Here is a 15,164-nt window from a genome sequence, read left to right as displayed (position 1 = left end):
GATAAGGGTGTAGAGAAAAAGCACGTGTTGAGAATTAATTCAGCCCTGTGTCTTTAGAGTTTCTTGCTGGGGAAGGTTTCCAGTTGTAAAAGATGTAAGAGCTGCTCCTGACGGAAATGAAGTGAGAATTTTCTCATGTTATTTCCCAGGTGACTGTTTACTCTGTTCTAGTTCATCGTTTAGCCTTGCATCTTCCTGCAAGGTCTTTTATTTTCTTTTGATATTGTACTCCTTATAACTCGGTCCCTTACCTTCTCACCCATATTAAATAAAAATCAATCTGGGTATGAATGTGGTGTAAAAAGGTGATTCCCAGCCCCGCCATGGGCCTTTCAGACTCACATTTGAACAGTATATTTATAGTACTATTGGTATCAGTAATTAAGACTCAATCATTTTTCCAGCTTGCCTGCTGCCTCTCCTTTCTTTTTGTTATGTCACTTTTACTTATTTTGCTTTTCTTTCCACTATAGTCTTTCATACTCTCCACATGGTTAGAAGAACATATAAGCCTCGTTTTTCTCTCCCCATAAACAATTCAGACAGCTATTGGAGTTCCATGAAATATGTTTGAAAATGTACTCTCTTTTGCATCCAGGTAATATGTGTAATTGCTCAGTGAGAGCTATTATTGTGTGAAGTTTCTTAGTGTCGACTGAATTATAGATGAGTTATAAAAGAAGTGATAAATAGAGATTTGGATTTCTTTATACAGTGTGACAAGTGCATTGGTGAGACAAGAATTGCAGGCAAATGCTGTTTTTATTTCTGCTAAGGGCTTGGCTATCGCATCATAAGGTTTCAAATAGAATAAAATCCACTCACCTAGAGAGAAGTACATCTTACGAACCTGCAATTCTCAGCAAGTGACTGTGGTGAAAGAGGAGACCGTGAATAGCTTTCTCTGTCTATACGTTCTCACCTTGGAACATCTCTTATGGAGTTAGTTTCTTCTCCTAAGTCTTATAACTACTCCTTCTACCCCAAAGCAGGTTCTTCATCTTCTTCAATAAACAGGCAAAGAGTTAATCATATGAAAAGAACATCTTATTTGCTCACCCAACTCCGTTACCATCATGTTTTTTTTTTTTTTTGCATTCTCTTGGTGCTTTTTAATAAAGAGGATGTATTGATGCCCATGAGCATTATTTAATCTGTTAGTTGTTCATGTAGCAATGTCTTGGTTCCTGAGAGAGAGTAAGTTATAAGTTGAATGTCTGGACTTATTTTTGTTTCCTTGTAACACTTGGTGCTGTAGGAAGCAGACAGCAGTTGCATGCAGGTTATGCCAACCCTTTAGCAATTGAGACAAGAAATCTATTAGCATTTATTTATTTTTTATTGGTACCTTTAATACAACTGTATACTATTCTGTAACTATCCCTTCTTCCAAAGAAGTTGATTGATTTTGATGCCAATGTTAAATGGCAGATAATCTCTTCTGCAATTGTCCTTAGCTGTCACCACAGTTCATGTTCACCATGATCAGTTGTAAGATTTGTTGTACATAAATTACTACAAGTACTCAGGTATGGGAAGAGTTTATTTATCAATAAATACATCAGAGCAGAATCGAGGTTACCTTACGGCGCTTTTCTAGGGTCATTACAATCGAGTGGTACCACTATAAGGGTAAGTGATAGCTTTGATTACTTCCTTCTCTTTCTCCTTGGTCATACTTGGAGGGCATTTTGGATATAGGGCCATGAAATACGGTCATCAGCTCTTACCAAAGAAGATACAAAAGACAATGTCAATAAAGCCAATGTGCCAAATTATCAGGAGGTCCAGTCTTTTCTCAGTGTTCTTGTCCCTCACTATTTCCAAGGACCCCCAGCCTTATTGACGGTGGTTCGGGAATCATCACTTATTCTGCTATGCCTTTTGCCCCTTGCTAGGGAAATGAGGTCACATGTTGGGTGTGGACTTTCTGACCTCAGTGAAATTAGGTGTCTCTGTCATCAACCCAGATGACCTTTTCCTTGTGATGTCTCCTCTCCTTGACTTTTGCTGTCTTTTCCTGACACCTGGCCTCAGCACAACCACAGTTTTTCTCAGACATATTCTAATAACGTTGATTCTCAAAAGTAAGAGGTAGGATACTTAATTCCACTTTTCCCAGAAATCTTTTCTAGCTCTCTGCAAGGTAGAGTCAAATATACACAAGCTACTTCCAGGACAAAATGTGTATACTTGTTTAATATTTGCATTTTATTTCCATTTAAGTAGTTCTTTTCACAGCAAAGGGACAGTCTGCTCTAAAGCTAAATTCTACTTTCTGTTTCCAAAGACAGGAAGTGTTTATAAATTTATCAATGATGGGTGTTTTTCAAAAAAGTTTCAAACATTTTTATGTTTCAGTCTCCCCCAGGCTCTGTTACATCAGCAATAGCTGTTCTTATTTGTCAGGTTTGACCCAAAAAACTCAAGGATTCTGTCCATTTTAGAGACAAAGAAACTGGTCCAGAGAGGTAAAGCCTATAAAAAATGGCTTGTAGATTGCTGGTCTCCAAAGCAGCAGCAAGGAGTAGCTTGGGCAGAGTTTAGGTCTCACTTTGTCAGCCCACCACAAATAAGTATATCATCTGTACACTCACATAAAAAGCATGCTTGTGACTCAAATGCAGCTTCAAGACATGTTCCTGGGCCTTCTCTTCCAATCAGGCTGCAATCCCTAGGTATAGCCTATAAATAATCTGAATTGTCACTGGGTTCATGTCATTTACTAATAATGCCAGAGGGTTTAGCTGAAAGTGAGAATTTGACACACTGACTTAGAAATAAAGATTTTGGAAAATGAAAGGCACCAGCCTTCTTCCCCAAGGGTTGTGTGTTGATAGTTGAGGTTTGTGCAAATGCCATCTCAACTCTAGGTATGGTCCCTGACAGTCTTCCCTCTTGTCCCCCACCCAGCTGGGCAGTGCTGATGAGGCAAATGCTCTGTGTATGGGAGCAGACAGTTTAGCAGAGTCTTGGGAGGAAGGTTCCAGAGCTTGAGGGGAAGGTTTCCTCGTGGCTGTCCAGGTTCAGATCCCAGCCAACATTGCTGGAAAGCAACACAGTTCAGTGCTCAGTTGTACTAAGGGCGTTAGTCTTTACTCTCCATGAAAGGGACATTCTAAGCTATCCAGATGGGAAAGTCTGACTTCTGATAATGGCTGTACTGGGCTTCAGTACCAACCCCATTACCCCTGGCAAATTGTTTCATCTCTTCAAACCTCTGTTTTTAATCCCCACCACCTCCCTAGCTATATAAAGGCATAATTGACAAACAAAATTTGTATACAATTTACGATGTAAAATAATATAATGTTTTGTAGTATGTGTGTGTTGCAAAATGATTAAATCAAGTTAAATAATATATCCACCACTTCACATAATGCCCACCCCCCCTCCTCCCGCCTATTTTGTGGTGGCAAAATCTCTGTTATTTTAACTGTCATGCTAAGGTTGGACTTGAAGAGTGGTCTGATGGTTCAAACTTGAGTGTGCTTCACAATCACCTGGGGGGATTGTTAAAACAGACTGTTGGGCTCATGCCAGGTCTAGGTGGGGCCCAAGGGTGTTCGTCTCTAACAAGCTTCAGGTGATACGGATGCTGCTGGTCCAGGATCACACCTGGACAACCACTGCACTAGGTGAGATTTAGGATCCCTTTGAACTTGAGAGTATTTTGCTATGTTAATTTGAGCAAGTCACTTACCTATTGATATGGTTTGGGTCTGTGTCCCCACCCAAATACCATCTTGAATTGTAATCCCATATGTCAAGGGAGGAATCTGATGGGAGGTGGTTGGATTATGGGGGCGATTCCCACTATCTGTGATAGTGAGTTCTCACAAGATCTGACGGTCTTATAAGCTGCTGGCATTTCTCCTGCTTACTCTTCTCTTTTCTGCTGCTATATGAAGAAGGTCTTTGCTTCCCCTTTGCCTCCCACCATGATTGTAAGTTTCCTGAGGCCTCCCCAGCCATGTGGAATATTCAGTCAATTAAACCTCTTTCCTTTATAAATTACCCAGTTTCAGGTATTTCTTTATAGTGGTATGAGAACAAACTAATTCACCTATTCTGGCCTGTTTTAAAATATTTGAAATGAGAATAAAGAGACCCCCTTCCTGGGGTTTTGGGAGGATTTAAAGGAGATAACACATGTGAAAGAGCCAAACACAGTGTCCAGCACCCAGAACAAGCTCAGTAAGTATTAATTTGGGATTCATGCTCAGCACATGCAGGAATCCTTGCATGCCCTTGAGCCTACTCACATAAAGTTAAATAGGATCAAACATGGGTTTTGTCACTCCAGGTGCAGACACTGTGAGCCCTGAAAGCTTACTAAACATGTGGCATGAAAAGTCTGTTTTCAAAACCTGACATTTTTGAAAAGAAGAAAGTGAGAAAAAGAAATAAAGAAAAAGGCTTCAGTGCCTGGAAAATAGACACTCCTGGGAACCCACCTTGGGTGCCTCTTTCCTTGTTTCTCATATCCTTTCCCTTTAAACCTGTTGCTCTGCCCAGGCTTTTCTTAAAAGAGAATAGAGAATAAATTGAACCTGGGGCCTAAGGAAGACAGACAAGTCCATCCAGTCTGATTAGTGACAGGAATCTCAATACCTGCCACTAGAGGACCCAAGAGAACAGGAAAGAGCTGGCTGCTGAGAGATGTTTCTCTCCTAGCCTCTGGTGTACACATTCCCAGAGGTGGGAGGGACCTGGCCCAGATGGTACCACAAGTAAGAGAAACCAATATGGGCCAGAAACTGTGCATTCATTTGCTCATTTAATCCCCCAAGCCCTGGCAAGTTGAATGTTGCTATCTCAATTTTACAGGTCAGGAAACTGAGGCTCAGAGAGCTCAAGCAGCTCGCCTAAAGTCACCCAGCAGGTGGCAGAGCTGGAGACTTCAACCCTGTCCACCTAGCTCTACAGCCACGCTTCTTCAGCATCTTCTACAAGCACCACATAACCTAGTACCACATAACATAAGATATGTGAGCGGTTATACTAATTTGGGTGTGCACTTTGGATATATAGTTTGAGTTATATTTTGATACGTATTTTATATATCCTGTAAGATTGGCCCTGTTCTATTGCACTAAATCTTTTTCTAGTCTAGACTTATGTTTTCAATCCACCTACCCCTTTTGGATAGAAGCCCTTGAAGGCACTGCTTCTCAAACCTTATGTCTAAATGAATTCCTTGGGGAATCCTGTTAAATGCAGACCCTGATTCAGTAGGTCTGGGGTATAGCCTGCAAATCTGCATTTCTAACAGGCTCCAACTGATGCAATGGTCTGAGGAGTAGGCATGGGCTTTGGAATCCCACAAGTATGAATTTGCAAACAGTCTTCTAAACTACATGATATGAGTAATGGTTTTGTTCTGTTTCCTCATTTTTCAGATGGAAACAGTAAAATAACACAGGCTTTGGGGACTGATGTTAGGATTAAGTGGGCCAATGAAGGTGACAGCCTCTAATTCTTTCTCGCTCAGTTTTTAAGACCTTGTTTAGGAGAAGATTGATCCTCTACACCCCAATTCTTTCTTTTGTGACTGGGTTATGCAGTGGGCCCCAGCCAAGGAATCTGAGCCCTATGGATGCTTTGTGAGTGAGGCTGGCTGTTGGCCCGACCTCCTTGGGCAGTGGTGGAAATTCTGAAGCCACTCAGTGCATTGCCCATCTCAGTTATTTTTCCTTGAATCATGTGACTCCCAACACAGGTTGAGTTGCCAGGTTTTGATAATTTTGCACTTGGTATAATCGAGTGCTTACTCCCTACATAATCAGTGGGGGCTTGGTGAGCTTCCCACTTAGAATGGACTTATTTGGGCTTTGGCAAAGGCTTTCTAGATTCTATAGATAGCTTACTAAGAATATGTTCCAGAGAGCAGAACTGCATTGAGCCAACACCCTCAGCTACGGATGAGATTAAGGCCTTGTCAGATCCTATTTAATGGATTGCGTTTTCCATGCAGAATTAAATCGTTGAACTCATCCTGATTTTGGCTTTTGGCAGTCATTTTTCCTCTAGGGGCTGCTGCCAAAATGTCAGTTTCTGACTTGATTACTTTCAGGAAAGGTGCAATCTGGCTGATGATATGGCATGGTGTGGGGTAGTGTCCCCTGGAGCTTCGGCCCCGCCCTGGGATGAGTCATAGGTTAAAATTCCCAGTTAGCTCATGGGAAGTCTGGTCATGCATATTCTTCTGTCACTGAGTGCTGCTTACCCACTGGGAACTTCTAGGGACACCTACTCTCCTGACTTAGTGTTGCCTTCCTGGAGTTATTTTTCCCCTTTAGTCTTTGCAAATCCAAAACATTTGCCAAGGGGAAGAATGAAACAATGAATTCTGAGACTTTTTAAAGCCTAGAGAAGTTTTTATTGCAACCTTGGCTTCACATAAAGGCAATATTTAGGTCTCTGTAAGTTTTTAGAGACAGATTTTCTAGTGTTAAAAATTGACCAAGTATATATGAAGTAGACACCATTCATTCCTCTTGAATTCTTTTTAGTCCTCTTGCTGGTATTTTGGGAGGGGAGGGCTTATATCTCTGTGGTGGCTATGAGAATGTGCCACCACAGGGATATAAGCCCTTTCATGTCTCTTACCACATAAAGTGAACTTGACCCATGGCCTCTTAGCTTGTGTGGGGTGAAATTTACCCCTATGAGGGCTGAGGTTGTGCATCCCAAAGGAACCCATTGGCAATGACTGAGTATGGCAGGGACCCCAAGACCAACTGTTACTGGGAGATATGGAACTCCTCTGATTGTGACTTTGATTTTCAGACTCACTGATGGCCTTGCTGAACTTTTTTTAGAGCTGCAGTACAGTCTCAGACACTTCTACCCAACTTTCTTTTACTGGGAGTCAGACCTGCATCCAAGTCTTATGGCTTTCTCAGCCTCACTCAGCTCTTTACCTATTTATTTCTACAGATTTTGGTCCAATACATTTCTTGCATGTCTAATCCTGTCGTGATGTCTGCTTCTCGGAGGACCACAGTCTCCCATTACACTGCGGTTCTCTGCTGGTGCACCATTCTAGCTCAGCATTGGGGGCATAGCTCCAATGCTACTGGCCTAGTAGCATTGGAGCCAATCCTCTATATTTAATTTTATATTTTATATTTGGTGCTGTAGCTTCCTTATCGGCTCTAGTGGGAGGGAACATGGGGCAAGTCACAAGTTTCTTCAGTATCTTGTACTTTTATTGCCTTACAAGGGATTTTTGCAGAAGCATTGAGATTAAAGAAACTAGAACATAAGGAGAAAATTGTAATCATACTCAAAATATGATGTTTTCATCATCCAAGAAATGTTCACAAATGTTGAACTCCATAGAGAAGATCTGCTGATGGACACACCCCGTTCCTAGCCAGTGGACTTATCTCCAGGGCTGACTTCCCCTAAAGAATACATCCTTTTCCCAATCAGAGCACATTCTCCTTGAGCTGTTGAGAAATTCAGGCTTCCACCCCCAGGAATGTAGCTCATCTGAGGTGTCCTCAACCCCTCAGCATACGCCACAATAAATTTTAGCGGCACATTTTACAAAGTGTGAGTTACTCATCCTAGAATAACCCTCAGGAAGCTTTCAGTGCTGTCGGGTTGGGAGGAGGAGCGGGACACTCCTTCTGGAGCTTCCACCTAACTCACCCTGCCAATGTGAAGTGTGGATAAACTTCTCTCTGTTTCCTAATTAGCAACAGGAACTGCTGTTCCAGCCCACATAAAGACCCAAAATATGCAGGGAATCCCTGAAGTTCTCTCTAAATAAAGGAAAGAACTATGAAGACTTGAGATCAGCTTGGACCAAACTGCCTTTGGCGGGGTCAGTGTGGGGTGTGGGGTGAATGCACTTCTCGTCTCTGGTTACATAAGCAATAAGTTCATTGTACAAAACCTGTAGAATCACAGGGAAGAGATTTTCAATTGAGTACTTCATGTGTGAAAGTAGCACCAAGAAGTTATGAGAGTGGGAGCAGCAGAGTAGAGATTGGCAGTGAGATCAGGGATGTAGCCCAAGGTCAAGGGTGCTCTGTGCTCTCTCTTGGATTCCTCCACAACTGGGCTGCTCAGCTTCCTATCCACATGCTGTCTGGACACTACCATTGGCCCGTAGTAGCACATCTCGCATTATTCTTATTTATGTTTTACATTAGATAGTTACTAATTTTTCTGGGCGGGTGGCAGGGACTCACTGCCTCGATTGCCTGGTATATCATAGATGCTTCTGGTGTATTTGTTGATTGAATGAATGTGCTGTGGTTTTACAACCTAATTCATTTTTTTGGTTTAACTCATGAGCCTCCTATGAAAAGGGTGGTGTAATTCCAGGAGCTGGAAGTATAAATTAAGTACATTCCAGGCATTAAAAAAAATTCTGGTTGGGAGAGAGGGCAGCAAGAGTAATGCTGTTGAAAATGTATTGCAGACTTTGGAAGCCTAAAATATAGGCAGTGGTTTGCAGAAGTCAGCTAGCCAGGGGCTTTCCCCCATCATATTCCTTCCTTCCCTTCCTTCCCTTCCTTCCTTCCTTCTTTCCTTCCTTCCTTCCCTTTCTTGGATTTTTTGGAGGCAGAGTCTTCCTCTTTCACCCACACTGGAGTGCAGTGGCATGATCTCAGCTCACTGTAACTTCTGCCTCCTGGGTTCAAGTGATTCTTGTGCCTCAGTCTCCATACCCAGCTAATTTTTTGTATTTTTAGTAGAGATGGAGTTTCACCATGTTGGCCAGGCTGGTCTTGAACTTCTGGCTTCATGTGATTCACCCATTTCGACCTCCCAGAGTGCTGGGATTACAGGCATGAGCCACCACACCTGGCCCATATTCTTTTCTTTACTAAAATTTTTTGACTTGGCTGATTGGAGGATAGAGGACTTATTCTTATCAATCAGTAGGGAATGAAGAGTTACTGTCCAGAAAATGTACTTTATAGATAGGCAGCATATTGTGAGAATATCTGTGTAATAGGGCTGCAACGTTGTCAATACCCCAACATGTGTGAGAAAACGTTGCTTTTAAATTTCCTTTTAGTTGAACTAGTCTTCCTCTGGAACCCCCACTTTAAGGGGAATGGGAGAGGAAATCTACATTTAAAGTCAAATATGAACTTGCCATTTGGATGACACTTTTTTTTTCTGATGATTTAGTTTCTTTAGTAAAATGCTGGATGGCTCAGATGTCCCCTCTGGCACCCTGCAGCTCACCAAGATGGTGTCTGGTTTGTGTGGCTCTGCTGGCAGGTGTCATCTGGCCCCCCTTGCTGCCTGCCTTTTCCTTCCAGCCTTCTTCCACTCCCACGGTGGCAGTGCTTTAGGCCCTGTGGAGGATCTGGTTTTGATTCTTATGTGGTTAAGGATGAGATGGTTCAGCCTTTAGCCCGTGGCTACTTTGTCTCCATGGCAGCCTCCAGGACTAACTCTCAGTCACAATCCCAGGTAACTTCTGAGATTTGGCTTCAGGAGCTTGTGGGAGCCTCTGGGGCCTGTCCAAACTACACAGAGCCTACAGACAACCTGGCAAAGCTAAAACCTAGCCTCCCTTTACCTAATTCTACTGGCCACCAAGTTTACTTTGATGTAGAGCCTCTGGTTTTTGGGTGGATCTCCCTCCAGAGAGAGAAGAGGACACCCAGGTCCTGCCTCTTCTGCTCTGGTTTCTCTTCTCCCTGTATTCTCACCTGCCAGAAAAGCTGGATCTCTGCCTTTCTATTTCTCCTCCCTTATAGCCTGCACCTCCCCAGTACCACGCCTGGGGCTAAGTCTTAGTGGTGAATGAAGTAAAGAGACAGATTGGCCTACCGATATGGGACCCTACACTGGGAAATATCTCAAAAACACCATATGTCACCCCTTACAAGTTTCCGTGATGAATGACTTTAATTGCATTTGTTTGTTGCAGTGAAATTAAAATAACCTAAATACAAATAAAGCAGACCCCTTTAAAACTGTGCCCTGTAATAATGCAAATTTGTGTATCCCTTGATTGATGTGATTGGTTCCCGTTCTCTGCATTACTTTATGATAATTTAACCCTGTATTTTATTCTGTAGAAATATTTGTTCCTATTTACAGCATCAGGGCAGAATTTTTGACCTTGCTAGAGGAAAAGGAGCAGTTTCCTTCTTATTAAAATGTTTCTGATAACAAATGCTCTCTTCCCATTCATGTGCTCAGTGCATACTCTACAGTTGCATCCTGTGTTGGGCCCGGAAGCCGCCCGAGGTGAACCAGACCACTGCAGGCTCCATCCGTCCTCCCTGACCCTCTCCCCGTCTCCCAGACGTCACAGAGATTGATCAATATGTTGAATGGTACTATGGTATAACCATAAAATAGATCACCCTGGATTATGGAGGACATAAAAGGGAAGCAAAAGGAACGTATGAACCAGGGCCATGAGACAGGAACACATGCTGTATGTTGAAGGAAGTTAAATTTGCGACTGAGGTGTGTGAATGAGAGGCAGGTAAAGTTTGGAACCAGGTAAAGGAAAGGAAAGCCTGGGACTATGTAATGTAGGGCCCTGTTTGCCGTTAGAGTTTTAGTTTATTCTACAGGCAGAAATCTTTGGAGCTCTCAGAAATCTTTGGGTAAGCGGAAAGGAGACTGTATATATTTTTAAATTAAGTTACAGAATTAGGAATTATATTTCCATGCCTTGGTCCCCTGCACATGTAGCATCGAAATGAAGGTTCCCTGGCCTGTGACGGAGATGAGATAATGGAGCTGGAAAACAGTGCGGGGATTAAACACCGGGTGTTCTATGGTGCCTGGAGGAAGTACATGGACAATTTTGGGAAGAAACTTGTGAAAATATGCTTTCCCACATGGATTGGAACAGAGATCATTTTTTAAATTACATCCTTCTAAATGCAGTAGTAGCTAATGGTCATTGACTAAACAGCCTGACAGCTGTATCCTAGCTGCGGATCCCCATTGATTGATTACTGTTAAGTGCAGCCAGAAGTGAATTTTCTAGGTCAAATTACCTTCTGACCCTGGAAGTCAGCTCAGTTGTGGGAGCATTGTTATTTGCACAAGAGCTACAGACATGCTTGTCCTCATTTAGAGAGCGCGATAACTCTGGCTCTGGCGACGAGGCTTAAGTATTTGAGGCAGGCATATCACAAACTGCCTGAGAGGGTGACTCATGAACTCTGTAAAGTCAGAGATAGGAATATGTCAAATAGTAAACGTGGTCTAGGGATCCAAAATTGTAAAGTCTGATTTGTTTAACATTCTCATTCTTTGAAAATGGCCCCGGTTTTGAATAAGAAAACCGTGTGTGAAGGGGGCCTGCACTATAATTGTGTAATTACATGTTTGTGCAATGTTCTGCTAATTATTTTATCCTTAAGTTCATTTCCCTAAATCAAGGTTGAGTTTTCTCAGTTGTTAAATTTCCTCAGGTAGCACTCAATCTGGCTGTTGTGTGTAACTCTAAGCCAACTTATAGGTACTTGTATTTAAGAAATGCTTTTACATTTGTTTTTTAAAATAACATTTTGACAATATTTAAACTTCTAGAACAATTGTAAGACTAATAAAACGAGCTATTATCTTCCATCTAGAGTCACCTTTTAAATTTAGCCTTTTGCTATATTTGCTTTAGGTTTATCATCTATGTATCCATTTTTTTCCCCAAAAATCTTTTAATCCTAAATTGTAGACATCACGACCTGTCAGCTTTAGCTTGTATCTCTTAAGAATAAGGTCATTTTTTTTTTTACAGTACAGTTACCATAGTTAGGAAACTTAATCTTGACACTATGCTGTTACCTAATAAACAGCCTGTGTTCAAATTTTACTGAATGTCCCAATAATATCTTTAATAGCTCTATTTTTTTCTGATCCAGGCTCCATTCTAGAAGCACACATCATCTTTAGTTATCATGTTTCTTTAGGCTCCCTCATTTTATTTTATTTTTGTATTTTATTGACATAGTTGTATGTGTTTTTGGGGTACATATGATATTTTGATACAGGTATACGATGTGTAATGATCCAATCAGGGTAATGGGGATGTCCATCACATTAAACATTTATCTTTTCTTTGTTTTGGGAACACTACAATTTTCCTGTAATTATTTCCAAATTACAGTAAGTTATTTTTAATTATACTTTCCTTATTGTACTATCGAATACTAGAACTTATTCCTTCTATCTAACTATATTTGAAATAGGGAGGGGAGTTGAAAGGAAGTTGGTTAATGGGTACAAAAGGATAGTCTCCTTTAATCGAAACAGTATTTCAGCCTTTCTTGACATTTTGAAGCAAACAGGCTGTGTGTTTTGTCGTGCAGAATGTTCCTCAATTTGTTTTTTCTGATTGTTGCTTCTAGAGTCCTCAGGTCATCCATGTGACAGGGATACTACGTAAGTGACATTGAATCCTTCTCGGCACGGCAATGAGGAGGGAGATTTATCCTATTATGGGTGATGCTGACTTGGATCACTGGTTGAAGTTGTTACTCACAATTTGTCCACTAGCAAGGTACCTTTCTCATAATTCATGGGTACCTTAATTGTGATTAAGTAATCTGTGGGGAGATACTTTGAGAGTCTGTAAATAACCTTTTCCCCAGCAAATGTATGTAGTGGTTCTAGCGTCACTTGATGGCACTTGGCTGTATCGATGGTACTTTCCAACTCTTTTCATTCCTTTTCTATGTGTTGGATGATATTTGACTATAAATAAAAGCATTCCCTTTCTCTCCCTTTCTGCATTTTAGTGTCAGTGTAGACTCTGGATTCTTCTTTCATCCAGTGTTTTATAAGCCATTGTATCTTCACTCTTCCTGGAGTCCAGACAGTTGCATGTGAGAGTAAGGCCACAGATCCAGGTCTAATTCCCTGTCCTACTGGTGATGTGAATGGCCAGTCAGAGCTTTTTAGGGTCCTCTGACCTGGTAGAAAACACTCATAAGTGGAAGCTGAACAATGAGAACACATGAACACAGGGAGGGGAACAACATACACTGGGGCCTGTCAGACGGAGGGGTAGGGGTAGGAAGAGCATCAGGATAAATAGCTAATGCATGCTGGTCTTAATACCTAGGTGATGCTTTGATAGGTGCAGCAAACCACCGTGGCACACGTTTACCTATGCAACAAACCTGCATGTCCTGCACATGTATCCCAGAACTTAAAATCAATAAAATAAAATAAAAAGAAAACAATGTCTTTTACCTGGCCTCATCGATGCCATTGGAATTATAGGAAATTGCAGAGCGGAGAGAAACTCATGGAATGGGTTGCGGGAGGCAGTTACTTAGCCAGAGAACGGAGTTTGGGTGAATCATCCCACTCTTCTCATGAGGCTGTTTCTGCCCAGTTAGTGTTGCTCTCTGCTCCTGCTGACCCATGGCTGTGCCAGACACCATTGTTACGGAACGTCGCGCGCATCTTAACAATGACGGGTGTAGTGGGAACACTGAGCTCTGATTTAATCCCAGTTACACCTCTTGCCTGCTGTCTGACCTTGAGCACACAGTTTAAGCTGAGCCTCAGTTTCTTCATCTGTTTAACAGGATTAGATGTTCTTTCCCTCAAGGGCTACTCGTGAGGAGTCGAGGAGGCATGCATGCGGTGAGCATGGTGTCTGGCAGCAGCTGATGCTTTATAATTAGCAAGTGATATGATTCAGTGTCAGCATCCTGCTCAATGCTTGGAAGGTGCACTGTGAGCTCTGGGCTCTGTGTTGTGTGGAGGAATTAACCTTTTCTCGGTTAGTCAGCCATGTTCACTGGGCCCTCAGTACTGAGCAGCCACTCTGCCACCTGGGAGCTTGGAGGTGGTTTCTCTCTTTTCTTTCTTGTGTTTTCCTCTTAACCCTCATCCAGTCACTTTGTATATAATGACGATAACAGCTAATCTGACTTGAGATTGTGTGTTAAGCATTTTTCTACAAGTTCTGTGTGCTAAGCCATTAAATTCTTACAACGACTGACAGGTGTTTTTATTCCATTTCATAGATGGAGAAACTGAGGCACAAACATGTTAACATATTCAAGATCCTATCATCATTCAGTAGATCTGGGATTCAAAGCCAGACTGTCTGGCTCCAGAACCCACAGTTAGCCACTGGACCACACTGCCTCCCTGGTCCAGCAGTAAGGCAGAGGGTTTGTGTCCTCTGGTTTTGACACTGCTATGGACTTGCCCTTCAGTGAGGTGTCTGCTTCCTGCCTGCCTCCACACCCTGATCCAGTCGCCTGCTCATTTCCTGCCATTTCCTTGTGCCTGGAATGGGCTCGCACTGTAGCACTGGCTGGCCAGCCACCTTGGGCTTACTCCCTGCCTGCCGGGGCCTCCTGCCATAGATTGTTCAGTCTAAGAATGCAACTTTAGCTGCTGGGCTGGAGAACTAGGAAGCCCTTTTTCAGACTTACTGCCCACCTGCCTGTGGGTTCATGTCTGCCACATGTTTGCCTCCATAGACCTCACCTGTGAGCAAGTTACCAGCATTACCTGTGGTCTTGCCAGAGACACTTCTCTGCTGTGACCACAGTGGTGCCCACTGCATGGTATGGGGTGGTAAGGAAGGTAGGTTAGTACTGGGGCTTGGAGTCAGACAAAGCTGAGTTTCCATCCTGACTCTGTAACTTACCACCTTGGGGAAGTTACTCTGCTTTTCTTGGACTCAGTTTTCTTTTCTGCAAAACGGAGACAATGATGGGAGGAAGGAATGAGAAAAATGTATATAAAAACGCTAGGCATAAACACTCCTGAAACCTGTGTGTGGTTGTAGTTTAGGTAATTCTGTTATGTCCACATCAGTTTCCTGGTTTGGAAAATGTTCTTTAGTCTTGTGAAATATTATCAGTGGGGGAGCTGGATGGTGGATACCGGGGACCTCTCTGTATCATTTTTGCAGCTTCTCATGTGTCCATAATCATTTGAATAAAAGGTTAAAAAAAGCATTTAGTGTAGCACCTAATCTCTATTAATTATATTTATTTATTTAATTTTAAATTTTTAAATTTTTGAGGCAGAATCTCACTGTGTCACCCAGGCTGGAGTGCAGTGGTGCAATCACAGCTCACTACAGCCTCGATCTCCCAGGCTCAGGTGATCCTCCTACCTTAGCCTCCCAGGTAGCTGGGACCACAGGTGCAAGTGACTACATCCAGCTAATTTTTAAAAAATATTTT

General features: G+C 42.3%; 1 protein-coding gene across 8 annotated transcripts in view; it reads left to right on the top strand.

Annotated features, from left to right (window-relative positions):
* Nucleotides 1-15,164, top strand: part of PDE1C (phosphodiesterase 1C) — a 572,342-nt gene that overhangs the window by 132,667 nt on the left and 424,511 nt on the right. The window lies entirely within an intron of this gene.

Source organism: Saimiri boliviensis, chromosome 10, assembly GCF_048565385.1.
Source record: "Saimiri boliviensis isolate mSaiBol1 chromosome 10, mSaiBol1.pri, whole genome shotgun sequence".
Lineage (NCBI taxonomy): Eukaryota > Metazoa > Chordata > Mammalia > Primates > Cebidae > Saimiri > Saimiri boliviensis.
Note: the sequence above shows the minus strand (reverse complement) of the source record. Positions and strands in the feature narration are given on the sequence as shown.